The sequence below is a fragment of the Blennius ocellaris genome, assembly GCF_963422515.1.
Source record: "Blennius ocellaris genome assembly, chromosome: 13".
NCBI classification, from domain to species: Eukaryota; Metazoa; Chordata; class Actinopteri; order Blenniiformes; family Blenniidae; genus Blennius; species Blennius ocellaris.
The window spans coordinates 5,378,461-5,393,371 of NC_137662.1; the positions used below are offsets into that span (position 1 = coordinate 5,378,461).

Sequence of the window (14,911 nt, forward strand, 5' to 3'; positions counted from 1 at the left end):
ATTTTTAATATTCCACTACACACACCGTCTATCCAAGAACATTTATTTGACTTCCTGAAGCAACAGTGACAACACTAAACACTTGTAGCAGATCGACATTGTCCATGTCCAGTAAAACCGACCATCATATATCCACTTTTATGAATTAGGAATCTGTCGGTGTCTATATTCAATAACTAATTAATTCTATCCAATACTGCCAGAAAAATACCATCTGTGCAGAACACCTGAAGGTTAAAAAAAGTGAAAATGTGATCACCGATACATTAGTTTCGCCTATAAAGCAAAACAAACGCAATTGTATTCCACAAAATAAAACCTGGAAAGAGTTGCTTTGCCAATAAACCACATTTCTGATGAATGTGGTGAAGGATTATTCCCGGGGCTCATAAACCAAAATAGAGTCGCCTAATACGCGTCTTGGATTAGCTGGCAAAGGCTTAGCTCTCATACATTAAACATGATAAGACACTGCAGGAGAGAGAGAGAGAGAGAGAGAGAGCAGCCGCCACGGTGAGCGTGTCACGGCGATGTGCCGCTAACACTGCCAGAAACACACACGTGAACACACACTCACAGCTTTCACTGCTGTGGCAGCGGAAACGTCCTTGGCTTAGTGAAGATGACAGTCTCTCTCTCTCTCGCCTTCTCTCTCTCGCTCATATATAATAATTTCCATTTCACACACTGGGGCAGAGCACCAGCCTGTGATTTCAAATTTCAAAAAAATGCCAATCAGCAGGCACCAAGACGGTGAGTGATGCTGGAAGAAAATGGACAAATAGACTGGGGTGTGGAGGAAAAAGAAAGGGATGCAAGCTTCGATTTCATCACTTTTCACTCCGGGCACGCAGAGCTGAACTGCCTTCTCCTCCTCCTCCTCCCCCCTCATCTCCCCCCCCTTCTCCCCCTCCTCACACTTTATTGCTGTATTATTGATTCCTGCAGAATTCACAGCTTCTTTTCGATCCCGAAGAGACGTTTAGACAGAGCGATGGAAAGCCGGGATTCAATACATTCTGCCTGCAACACGCAGGAAACAATTTGTATACGCATGCAAGCAATGCGATCACATTCACTTTGCGAAACGTTGATGTGCAGAGTCATCTCCATGCAGAGAAAATAATTCTTCCCAGATTGAATAGAAAACAATAAAGCATCCCACGCTATAGCTTTAGGTTAAGTGGGGGCGAGTCGACGTCTGCCGACAGTGATTCTATTCTGCTGATGCACCGACTACAAATGCACACGCAGGGCGGCAAGTGCCTCAACAAGATGAGAGCTGTGAACGTAGCGAGAGTGAATGAGCTCCTAAATGTCATCATAAATGAACGTGAAACAACAGCATGCTTTTATTTGTTTTACAGGTTAAAACAAAAGACAAATAGTGTCTGGATGTCTTTTGGCAATATGAATTACTGATGAACCAAAAATACATCTGCACATCAAACACCTCACAGGAAGTGAAGCCTCTGCATAATCGGTCTGCTGTTAACAATATACACCTTTCATGATAAGGCTGTCCAGCTCATATACCTCAAAAACTGCAATCAAGCACAACACAGGTCCGCAACCTTTACGAAAGGAGCCGGAAAGAGCAGTTTTTTTTTACCAATTTCTGAAATTCGCGTCGAGCCACGCAATATATTGATCCTTTAAAAAGATGATCAGCTTCAGAAAATAAAAACATATTCTAGGTTGAACAGATGCTTTATTACTGTTAGATGCTTTGGAAATAGTTTTTTTGCTTTTTCAGTTGTTTTGGTAGTTTTCATCATGTGAAACTGTTTTTTAGGTTTTTTTTTTTAATGGATGTTTTCACCTCGTTATATCATGTCTTTACACATTATGGGGACATTACATCAACTTCCACATCTTCAAATAGAAATATTATGATTTCCACCATGAGAACCTTAATGTTTCTCCACAATGATATAGCAGTGTGCGATTAGATTTTAAGTCCACGCTAGACTAGAAAAACACCACACACACACACCCCACCAGCTTTAACAGGGGGCTAATTGTGTTACGTGTGCGTGTCACACCAATGCTGCAGACCCGAACTGTTACCATGGAAACGAGAAGATGGGTATATTCTCCCCAATGCTGGAGAGCTCGATGCACATGGTACTGTAAAAGTTCACACATAGCCACGCGCACACCCAGACACACACGTGCCCTCTGCGGACTTCTCCCCCGCTGAAAAACCTGCAGAGATTATGAGCTTGGAAAAAAAAAAAAAAAAAAGGTTATTATCACCAACAATGGGAAGGAGCACGCTTCTGCTTTCTTTCACAGCCAACACAAACACACACGAAGCCACAGAAACTACTTAACGGCAGATCTCGCTACATCCCCGTGAACCAAATCAATGCACTGAAAGCTTTTCTTGCCGCTCTGATGGACCCGTAAGCACACTGTAAAAAAGGCCCCCTTGTGGCCGCTAACTGTAAGACACTTTCTGTGACACTCTCTCTCCCCTTTGGAATACGCCTCGCTTCACCTGGACTCTCAGCCAATCACAAGTTGGCTCGGGCTTGCCGTACCGGATAGCATTCAGTCCGAGATTGTTTACCCGTGGTGTACGGACGTGATACGGCATTCCCACTGTTCGGTGTTTTATGTAACCACACACACACACACACACACACACACACACACACACACACACGTACACGCGCGTATCCACTCACGCAACGTCATCCTCCCGTAACTACTGTAATGAGAACACCCCATCCTACAGTTGAATGACAATAAACCATCATCATCCACCGAGGGACTCTTGCGTGATTCTGACCAATCACCCGCTGTGGGCTCTACATAGCGATCCAACACATAGTCAAAACAAGGAAGCCAGTCTTCTTCCTTACAAAGTGGTCCTTCGAGCCGGATCCAGAGCTTACAGCGGACCAAGATGTTTACCACCTCGGATGACGAGTCCCGTGCATGGTCCGGGAAGCAGCGAGATGAGGAGGACCAGGGTGGACCTGCTTCACGCTCCGCTTCCCCAGACGGTCAGCTGCATCATAGCCCAGCGCGACGTGCAGTCACTGACACACGGGCATCTTCAGCAGATGAGTGGAGAAGGGAATGCCGTATCCTAGAGCGTGAAAGGGAAGATCTCCTAGCATCAATGGAGAAGTTGCAGTTACAAAATGAGCAGCTCAGAGCCGAAGCGGAGCCCAGCAGACCCCGTCCAGTGCCACGTACTGTAGCCGCTCGAGAAAGGCTCTACCGAGATGGGCTGGATTACGGAGGTGACTCATCCAGGTACGCATCGTCGGTCCACTTCCGGGACAGGGAGACCGTACCTAGAAGGAAGACGCCACCACGACCGTCCGCTGACAGGCGTCACGACTATAGCAGAGAGACAAAGGACTACAGGGAATCATCCAGATATGACTCTCCCTCACCTAAGCACTCTCCTGAGTCAGCACGCACCAAGCATCAGGCCCCACGACGGAGCTATGACCACAGAGAGGGGCGCTACGGTTATGACTATGAGCAGTCCAGCCACTGCCGCTCACCTGAGCGTCATGCCAGCCACAGAGACTCTCGTTATTCTGCCAGAGAATACAGCGAACCATCACATCGAGGTGATTACTCGCCTGCACGCCGCCGCAGCTACTCTCCAGACCGGTGTGGTGGATGGAGTCCACCTTCACCTCGACACGAGCCCAGACATCGACGCTCAGTGACTCCCCCTGGTGGACAGGAAAGATCCTACAGAGGGCCAACTCCTACAATCCCAGACTTCAACCGTCCGAACCCAAGGGACTTTGCGCGACTCCGCGTCGCCCTGGACAATTTACTCCCCAGAGATGCCACGGAACGTTTCAAGTTCCAGATCCTAGTGGACCATCTGAAGCTGGAGGAAGCATTGCTGGTGGCAGATTCATACAGCAATTCGGATTATCCCTTCACGGACACTATGGCAGCCTTAAACCAGCAGTATGGGCAACCACACCAACTCGCCCTTCAGCGGATTGCTGAACTGATGGACAGCCCCAACATTCAGAGCGGTGACATCAAGTCATTCAGGTTGTTCGCCCTGAATGTCAGATCCCTGGTTGGCATGCTGGAGCAGCTTGGTTTAAAGGGGCGAGTTGAGCTGGATTGTGGTTCTCATGTCACCCGTCTCCTGGGAAAACTACCACACGACCTGAGATCCAGTTTCAGGCGCTATATCCACCCACTCCGCATTCCTATCCCCACACTCCTGGACCTAGCGGACTGGTTGGAGTACGAGCTCCATATCCAGGAGGATATAGCACAATATCGCTCGGGAAAGGATGCTGGAACTCGGCCCAGAGACTCCAAGAGTATCATCAGGTCTTCCCCAAGGGCCTCGGTCCTCATGCTGGGGGCTGAACCCACGTCGGCTAGGGAGCCGGCCAAATCCACTCTTCCCACCAGTTCAGATGCAAAGAAGTTCTGTCCATTCTGTGACAACGACAAGCACACTCTGAACAATTGCACCAATTTCAAGCTGCTCAACGCCACCCAGAAACGCAGCTGGATCCAAGACAACAACCGATGTTGGCGGTGCGGCAGAGAACACAGATCAGCTGAATGTGACCTGAAGATGTGCTGTAGAACATGCAATAATAGACACCTGCTTGCTCTACATGATGTCAGTGGGAGGAATCTGGCCAAGACTGAGAAGGCTGAGAGAAGGCCTGGCCCAGCGGAGTCCAGTGAGAGCCACTCTTTGCCCACACCAAGTGCAGACCAAGTGCTATACGTTGGCAAGCCACCGCAGGGCCAGCGCGTGCTTCTCAAGGTCAGTAAAGTTATCCTCCGCCATGGTGACCAGACTCTGGAAACATATGCTGTGCTAGATGACGGCTCTGAACGCACTCTGCTTCTCCAGCCGGCTGCCCAACAACTGGGACTCGAAGGCCAGCCCGAAGATTTGCCCCTGCGCACAGTCAGACAGGAGCTGCAGACACTTCACGGGGCGGCCGTCTCCTTTAGCATCTCTCCAGCCTGTTCCCCAGCCACGGTCTACAAGATCCAGGGAGCATTCACCGCACCTAAGCTTGGGCTTGGCCAGCATACATATCCCCTCAAATCACTGCAGAGCAAATACATGCACTTGAGGAAGCTGCCTATCCCTTCATTTAAGGACGTGGTCCCGCTACTGCTCATTGGCTCAGACCACCCCCACTTGGTGACTCCAGTCGAGCCAGTCATCTTCGGTCCCCCGGGTGCACCGGTTGCCATCCGCACCCGTCTCGGATGGACACTGCAAGGTCCGACCCACAACCTAAAGCAGTACCTCAGACAGCAACGCTGCCTTTTCACCACCTTCGGGGCACCTCCAGTCGACGTCTACCAACACGTTGAGAGACTGTGGCAGCTGGATGTCCTCCCATGGCGCAGCGAGAAGGCCAGCACGAGGTCACGGCAGGACAAAGAGGCTCTTGGGCGCTTGGATAAGCGGACTGTGCGAGTAGAGGTTGATGGGGCGGCCCCAGGCAACGTCACAGCCTACGGGCAAGCTCAGCTGGCCCTGCTACAGCAGGTTCAACAAGTCAGTTTTCCCACCGATTATGCCCAGCTGCAGTCAGGGAAAGCAGTCGCCAAGAGTAGCCGACTTCTCAAGCTGGCACCAGAGTTCGATCGCAATGACAAGCTCATTCGTGTTGGGGGACGGCTGCACCATAGCAACCTGCCGGAACAAGGTGCTGTGCACCCGGTGGTGCTGGACGCCAAACATCCAGTCACACAGCTGCTCATCAGAGAGTTTGACGACCGGTTGCATCATCCAGGCCCAGAGAGGGTCTCCTCAGAGATGCACCGCAAGTATTGGCTACCAGGAGGGCGAGAAGCTATCCGCCGCTGTCAGCGTAGCTGCCAGGAGTGTCAGGAATGGCGCGGGAAGCCACAGATCCCGAGAATGGCAGACCTGCTCGCCAGTTTGAATGCAGACCCGGTCCTCATGGCTCTGCGACGGTTCATCGCCCGCCGAGGAAATCCGTTCAAGCTCATCTCAGACCAGGGGACTAACTTCAGAGGTGGCGATCGAGAGCTGCAGGAAGCCTTCACCAACCTTGCTCCTGACCTCCAATCTCTGCTCGCCACCCAGCAGATCGACTGGAAGTTCAACCCACCTGACGCCCCCCACTTTGGCGGCTGCTGGGAGCGGGAGATCCGCTCGGTCAAACAAGCTCTGCAAGTCACCCTTGGAGCTCAGCTTGCGGCTGAGGAGGTGCTGAGGACCCTGCTTATCGAGATCGAGGGCATTCTCAACTCCAAGCCATTAGGCTACACATCCGCAGACATTGCAGACCCGGATCCAGTAACCCCCAACTCGCTGCTCATCGGTCGGCCAGATGCCTCCGTCCCGCAGGTGGTGTATCCCGACTCTGAGCTCCTGAGTGGTAGGCGTTGGCGCCATAGTCAGCTGTTGGCCGACCACTTCTGGAAGCATTTCATCCGCTTCTACCTGCCCAGCCTTCAGGCCCGACAGAAGTGGAATGCTGAAAGTCCAGACCTGCACATCGGTAGGACGGTCCTCATCATCGACCCGTTACTTCCCCGCTCACTGTGGCCAGTGGGCAAAGTGACCAGCGTCTCCCCCAGCCTCGACGGTAGAGTGCGCTCTGCTGAAGTGAAGGTAGGGGACAAGTCCTACACCCGCCCTGTGGCCCGACTCATCCAGCTTCCGGAGCTGCCCGACTAACCACTACCGGATGAGTGGGTGCCTTTTCTTCGTCGACAGATTCCCTCCGGGAATCTGGGGGCGGCTGTAAAAAAGGCCCCCTTGTGGCCGCTAACTGTAAGACACTTTCTGTGACACTCTCTCTCCCCTTTGGAATACGCCTCGCTTCACCTGGACTCTCAGCCAATCACAAGTTGGCTCGGGCTTGCCGTACCGGATAGCATTCAGTCCGAGATTGTTTACCCGTGGTGTACGGACGTGATACGGCATTCCCACTGTTCGGTGTTTTATGTAACCACACACACACACACACACACACACACACACACACACACACACGTACACGCGCGTATCCACTCACGCAACGTCATCCTCCCGTAACTACTGTAATGAGAACACCCCATCCTACAGTTGAATGACAATAAACCATCATCATCCACCGAGGGACTCTTGCGTGATTCTGACCAATCACCCGCTGTGGGCTCTACATAGCGATCCAACACATAGTCAAAACAAGGAAGCCAGTCTTCTTCCTTACACACACAAAAGAGGATGTTCAGCACAGTGCCGCTGAAAAAGCAAAGCAACACTCGAACAACAAGTGAGATGAGAACAATCGCAGACGGTGACTACCTGTAAAGGACAGGTGACGACAAGCAACTGATATATAGCTCAATAGACAGATAGAAGTGAAAGTAGAAGAACAAGAGAATTGAAACTGGTACAAAAATATCACAGGAAACCTCACTGGATTTTGGTTGTATGTAAAGTTGATCTTTCAAGGAAGTGACATACGATTGATTCAAGTGTTAAACTGATATTTTAACCTGATAAATCTCAACAGTTGTGGGGGGTAATAAAACCCAGCAGCCCGGGTCTGCTGGTGTCCAGATGGACAGATCACCTCCTACATGAGGAGGAGGAGGAGTGAACGAGCCATTAGCACCAAGTTTTCTTTTGTTCTTCGCTGTTATCCATCGGCCTCAGTGCTTTTTACAGCCGAGCCCCGAGGCAAGACGAGTCGGCGAGCTGATCCCGCTGCTCGTCTCTAAAGGTGGAGGGCAGGTGGGCTGCCGGGAACAACAAACCCTCCACCTTCCAGGCCTCGAGCCGTGGGGGGGGGGGGGGGGGCTTCGCTGCACATCGAAAGTTCACACGCGTTGCATCCCATTTAGGATGAGGCCATTATCGTAATGACGACTCTCAAATGAAGTGTCAGCTAAACTCATCTACTCTGTTAATTAGATTGAATTGGCTCTGTAGCAATAAACTTGTAAAATAGCTGCAATAACCATCTAATGTAAATGTGTTGCTGTAAAAAAGGCCATATAGATGAGCCCCGACACTTTTTAATAGATTAACTTTTCTTCACTTTGGTTCTTCATGGTGGTTCTACATCTCCATATACAAACTATGTTTGGAAAGGGCTTTTTGGCTAGATGCCTTAAATTTGCTTTATGAGACGAATCAAGAATTAAAAGGCAAAATGTTGTGGTTTTTGGAGAGTGTACGGCGCCTTTGAAATTTGGTGGAAATCCTTACGCGTGTGCAGGAAGCCGTCAGAATTTATCATGGCAGTTTCAGCAGCTCATAATAATCACGCCAACAGTAAAACACCAGACAGCTTGACCACTTAATCCCCATTTTGTCCCTTTAAAATGTAAATGAATAGAGTTCGAACACCTTCGACGCAATTGAAATAATCCATTATAATTTAATGTTGACTTTAACCAGACTCCTCCACCCCCAACCACACACATGCATATCACCCCCCCGCTCTGGTTCTCTGATGGAAAAGAAGAACTTCCAGCTTCCCTCTGCTGACTCCTAAAAATAGCTCCCTTCAAGCATATGGGAACCTACTCTACATCACAACTGCCAGAAATTTCCCCTTTGAATTGGCGCCCCCCCCCCCCTTCTCTCTCTCCCTCTCTCACATGAAGTAATGTTTAACAGACATGTTGGCACACATACTATTTCAGTGAGCCGAGGTTCAGATCTCACTCATGGCTGTGATTAGAAGAGGTGATGGAGAAGATGTTCAGGGTGTAAAAGAGAACCAGGCTCGACTTCGATGTCTTAAAAAGTTCAGTGGGAGGGATTGATGTTTGTGTACAAATTCATATTTTTTAAAGAGCTTTATTTATAGTAAGCAGCTCGTCACAGAGCCAACGGCTGTGAGTGACACTCGAGTGGCTTTTAGAATCGTTTCTAATACAGTGAATGACTTCAGAGGAGAATTTGACTTTTAGATTCGGTTAATTTCACTCCAAGATTATGCATTGTTGTTCTTCAGCTCGTCATTTTTCTCATAAGCATAAACATGAAAAATGAATTATTAATTTTGAGGTTCAAATTCCAGCTTAAGATATCTGCAGACATAAGATATTTAAACATTTTATGAGATTTAAGACAAACAGCAAAAATAATTTATAAATCAAAAATAATCGTTAATAATAATAATAATCAAGCATGTTTGAATTCCCTTTTCTGGTAGTTTTTTTTTTTTTTTTAATGACACTATAAATGGTCTTGGTCTTAATGTTATGAAATACATGCATGGTGCCTGCCAGTTGTGAGGGGAGGAATAAAAGCAGCATAACAACCTTTATAAAGACAGTCATATGTAATATCTGTTGGGGATTTTTTAAGCATGTCTGCAGTCTTTTATTTTAAACAAACAGCAGCAGAACAGAAAAAGACTTGAAAACTTAAGGTTTGCTTCACATCTTGAGCCAGATTGATCCATGTGATTGATGCTACCTGTGAGATTGTAAAACAGAAATCACGACGAACGGGATATTTACAGCATGCAAGTCTGCATGACAACACACACTGTATTTGGCCTGCAGCTGCAAGCCACATGCCCTACTAAACTAATTTGGTCATGAATGACACTGAACGGAGTAGCAGGGACATTCTGCTTTATTTTCACCACATTTGAGTAGAAAAAAGAATTTAAAAAAGTTTGTCTTGAGGCAAAAGCAGTTCGAAGAAAGATTTTCTTTGTACATCTATGAGTTCTATAATTACAATAACTAGTTTTTTATGGCAGCCTGAGGGGTTTCACAAATGCACGAGAGCAGTGGTGAGAGTTTGTGCAAACATATACACCCACTGTTGAAATTTTACAAACAATGACAGAAAGTTTTGAAGGCTGTTAAGTCAGATTAGATTACTGTGGGAAGACGTTTTCAGCGTCTCACACACGGTCGCCTGCCATGAACGGTGGAGGAATGTAATGCGGCTTAAAATCTTTGAAAGGGGCTCATCCTTCGAAAAACTCTTAATGTGTAACATTATTTCACATTTTAGATAGCAAGAGAGGGGGAAAACGGTTTTTAATCTTCGTTTTTGAGGTGTGAAGCATCAAAATGTATAAAAACGATGACAACTCAAACAGGCAAATGACGTCTGATGACATTTTAAACATTAGTGGGAACTTTAACCAGGCTGAGCTTTGGGGCTGAGTGCACCAAGGATGAATGGTGGTCTCTGTTACCCTACAAACAGAGCTCCCAGCGTTCACGCCACACCCCAAACCAAAGCAGAGCGAGCACAGAGGTGCTCTTATTTTCCAGAATGAAGCTTGAAGGATGGCAGCAGAGAAAAATGTTCCACATTATGAAAGCAAATCGACTCAAACGTGCATTCTACTCCACTGCTGATCACTGCTATGACTGGAATTCATGTTTTCTTAAGTGGAGAAAAAATTAAATTATCAGTTTGAATAAATGGTTTAGACACTGAGTGACACCAGATGCTCTCCGACTCTGATCTTCATAAAACAGGGTCAAAGGATTAACTCGGGGAGCCTTGAGAGAAGCCACTAAAAGCACAAAGAATTCAGTTGAGCTGGCTGCGGCTCCACATTACATCCTGTTTAACGATGCCAAACCGAGGCTGCTAAATTAAAAAGAGGCCTGCCGTATATTTGGACCGACCACATTCAGAGGAGGACTCTGTGCAGGAATGACGGAGCAACCGGGATGCGTTCATATCCAAACCCAACGAATGTGAACCAAATTGAAAGTTGGTAGAAAACATGTTGCCGCAATCATCATGCAAACGTCTGTATAACAACCAAAATTCACAAAGATCAAGTTGTTCAGCCTTGATCTTTTTACCAGATTGTTCTCAAACCTGTCTGGACGTCATCCTCCAACACAAACTACTTCACCAGAAGACTCCCAGAGGAACTGAAACATTATCACTGAAGTTTTTTTTCATTTAGAAATTCCTTTAGAAACGGAGGTTTTGCGATTCAGAGGCAGAAGAAGGTCCACGTGTGTCTGTCTTTGATGGTTCAACAAGTTTAATGAATTAGTTTACTCTCGAGAGCAGAAAGCCTTTGTGGAGTCAGCAACAGCGCAAATCTAATAAAGTCCTCCTTCCTCCCAGACATGAAATATGAAGCCGAGACAGAGGAGACGACACGTCGAGCTCGTGTAGGTTTCGTTCTCTTCCTATGCTACAATGCTCACTCAACATCTGTAGAGATTAACCTCACTTTAGAGAGCTGTATCAGACTGTGATCTACCGCCACAGTGGCACAATTAATTTAACTAAGAGATTGAGTTCAAAAAGTCAGATCAATTTATTGAATCACAGGAAGCAAGTCACTGCACAAGGTTATTTTTCTACCGACTGCAGGTCCCATGTCTGAGTGCTGGGCCGCTCAGTAAATTGAAAAGCTGTTAAATTCATTAGCCTGAGAACTGAATGATCCATATGTCCCAAGAAATATGAAAACCTGTAATGTAGGAAGGAACCATAAGAAAAGAAAACTACAACAAAAGCAGATAAATAAAATGTTTCCTCTGACAAACATCTGGTTTACAGCATTTTAATAATACAGGCTTCATCCAGACTGCTGGTTGGAGGGTTTGGAGTCAATCCCGGCCGACGCAGGGTAAACCCCCCGGAAGGTCACCAGTTCATCATGCTGGCAAAACACAATCCAGAATCACCCAACTGCATCTACAAGCTTTGGAATATTAGTTTACATGTTCTCCCCCTGAGCTTGTAAAGGTTTTCTCCACAAAAAATTGTTACAATTTTACAAGGGTTGAGGAGCTGAATGGGTTTTTAAAAGCTGAAAACAAAAAAACAGCATGGTATCCAGTAAATAAAGGAAGTTAAAAATCTAATTTCCTTTCTTCAAGTGAAAACGTAAAATTTTCATTGCGTTTTCAAGTGTGCTCTGAGCCACTGAAAACTTTTGAAAACTGCTTCCAAGGTGAAACATTTTTGAAAACCCTCCATTTCCATGGAAACAGGGGGAAACTCAAATTTTGTGATGTCATTTAAAAAAAAAAAACAACAGTGCCAACATTTTTGCCATTTCCATGTAAAAGTTAAAAACTTTGCCGTGTAAATGCTAAAATTTTCTGAGACAAAAACGAATGATGCGATTTCTCCTGAAATGTGTAAACGGGGGACTAAGACTGCTCTGGCAGACCTACTTTAGATTTTTTTTTTTTTAAGATTTAAAAAAATGACACTTGGAATCATGGTTTTTGTGCAGACATTAGCAGAAATACACTTTTAAACTTGCACAGTGTTCATACATCTTACCAGAGACGGGTTAAGTCCCTAAAAGGCCATCATGGGGGCATTCAGGCAGCCAGCGAGAACAACAGGGGAACATGAGGGATTTAAAGCTGTAGGTGGTCTCTGTGTGTCTGAGCCACAAGTGACTGAACAACCGTGTGGCTGGGAGGTCAGCAGAGTGGCACAGGGACAAACAGGCAAGATTAATCAAACACAGTGAACCAACAAAGCTTGAAATGGCCATTAAAAGCTTGAGCCACACAGATTACTGAGCAGCGTGCACCTCAAACAACCAGTGTATTACATTTGGGGCTTATCTTCAAACCCCTCCCTCCGTAATTCATCAGTCCACTAATATTGGAGCCAATTCTCACCCAGCTGATCCATCACCTTCAACTGACAAGTGCTTTCACAAAAGAGAAAGAAAACTTTAATGTAAATACACTAAAATCGACTGAACTGAAAGGATTTGAGCGGGGGGGGGAAAATCACTAATTGACTTCATGGCGCAAACAAGGCAGATAAAGTCAGATGTGCATTTTGTGACATGAGAGACCTTTTAATTGATAAACTACTCCAGCAAATGAACAATACAAGATTAATACGGCGGCTAACAGAGTCGCCCAACACTTTAAAGTCTTTAACCTTTCCCATCATCTCATCATCCACAGACTCTTCGCCGACCGGTGCTTAACCCCCAGCGGCCATTAACCCACCCGCGGACTCGGTGACAGATTATTGTGATGGTCATTCAAGGCGGCCTTAGTGCAGCTTTTGAAGGCTTACATCTGTGAAGTGTACACAATAGGCCGATTGTTTAAATTAGATGACTGAGGAGATCTTAAGAACAATCAGGACGACTTCGATCTAATTTGAGCTCTTTAACTAAATCATGCACAAACATTTATTATGATCTGATGATTATTATAATAATTATATGAAGATCATACAAGACATTTATAGGAAGCAAGTTACTTTTGAATGATGACTGGCAGAATAAGTAATAAACATACGCTCTTTACTTCTCAATTCTTTTGATTCTTTTTTATTAATATGTTGTATATGTGAATAAGAATAAAAATGGGTACCATTATTAATACTAGAAATAAAAAAGTCGGATTGTTTTATACAGGGGATCTTATGCAAAAGCAAGATGCTGGATGTGATCCGCAGACATGAGAGATTGTCGTTATCAAGCCTTTCAAAGGCTTCAAAATGCTGCATCTGCCATTTGATATCATGGGTTTTAATCATTATTTTGAATTCATCTTGCCTGGAAGCCATCATACTTCATTTCAGAGTTGCCATTCTCTTAAGGACATATTCAAAATAACTACAATGAGTTTAAAGTATACAACCTTACAATTAATTTGTCCTTATTTTAAGGACTTTGTCACTGAATTAAACATATTTTTTCAGACTGGCTTTGTGTCAGAGGCTTTAGTCATTAGTTATAAGTTGAATTCCTGACCGTGTGAAATCTGTGTCTGTATCAGCGCTCCGTGTCCTTGAAAACATTCCTGAACCCGCCGCTCTGTCACAGCAGCATGCTGGGTCACGCTCGTCACAAATACGGCGACGACTCTTTCGAAGCAGTGGAATGAATCGTTTTCTATTGCGACTGCTTAAATTCGCCAAGGTTGAAAGTAAAGAGGCAGGCGAGCAGCACAATGGGAGGAAGTGACATTTGAACCTAAGAGCGGCACAACTGAAACAGCAGCCTGGCAGCGTTTCTAAATTTGTGACGTGGGGTTTACATTTCAAAAGAGCTTCAAAAAGTGCCTCACACAAACTCCTGACGGTGAATGCAGAGACGTTAGGATGACTATGTTATTATCTCCTCCAACTACTTCCTGGGATTTTCAGGGGTCAGCTCAAGGTCAACATGAGCGCTCCCAAGATCTAAAATATAGTCATCTAAAATTAAAGTCAATATTGCTGCATCTTCACATCTGAATTTGTCGGACTGCATTTGATGAGTGGACAAAACATTAATTTGCACTTGGCCACAGAGATAAGAGATGGATTATAGTAAGTATTTGGCCAACAACCTCAATGAGGGCTGCAAAAACAAGAAGCCCGACATACAAATCCACTATTTATCTTCCCATTTGTGGAATTGTATCTGCACATGAGAGCTAGGCAAGTTTAAACATGCAAGGAATCCGACTTGGTGATGTTGTGAAAGAAAATAAGTAAATACAGGGCATAAATACCTAAACAGAAATAAAATCATGTAAAAACAAAATTAAATGAATGAACAATTTTCAGTGCTTTAACATGCATGCAGAACAAGAGTTAAAACTGCATTGTGCCATTGAAGCCAGCACTTTTATTTCCTTTAACAAATTTGCACATGGATATTTTGGAAGATAAAGGTAAACATTCTTATAATATCTTGGAACCACAGATCCTTTCAGGTCTTCTCTAATCCTAAAAGTTTTTTGTTTGTTTGTTTTTTGAATGAGAAGCTTCAAATATTTCCTTTTTGGTCAGATGATTAACTGAAACTATTCATATCAGGGCCTGAGGAGCTGATAGATTGCAGTAAACTGACTCACCACAAGATAAAACCTCACTACAAATGATTCATATAACTTTCATCTTTAAGTGAAGTAAAGTCTTTGTCCCTCTTTTATATATTATAGAAATGATGGAAGTGGTGTAGTGATATGAATAATACCACTGGTT

The 14,911-nt window shown here is 45.5% G+C and overlaps 1 protein-coding gene across 4 annotated transcripts in view; it reads right to left on the reverse strand.

Moving 5' to 3' along the window:
* ccdc88ab (coiled-coil domain containing 88Ab) overlaps nucleotides 1–14,911 on the reverse strand; it is a 73,800-nt gene that overhangs the window by 45,438 nt on the left and 13,451 nt on the right. The window lies entirely within an intron of this gene.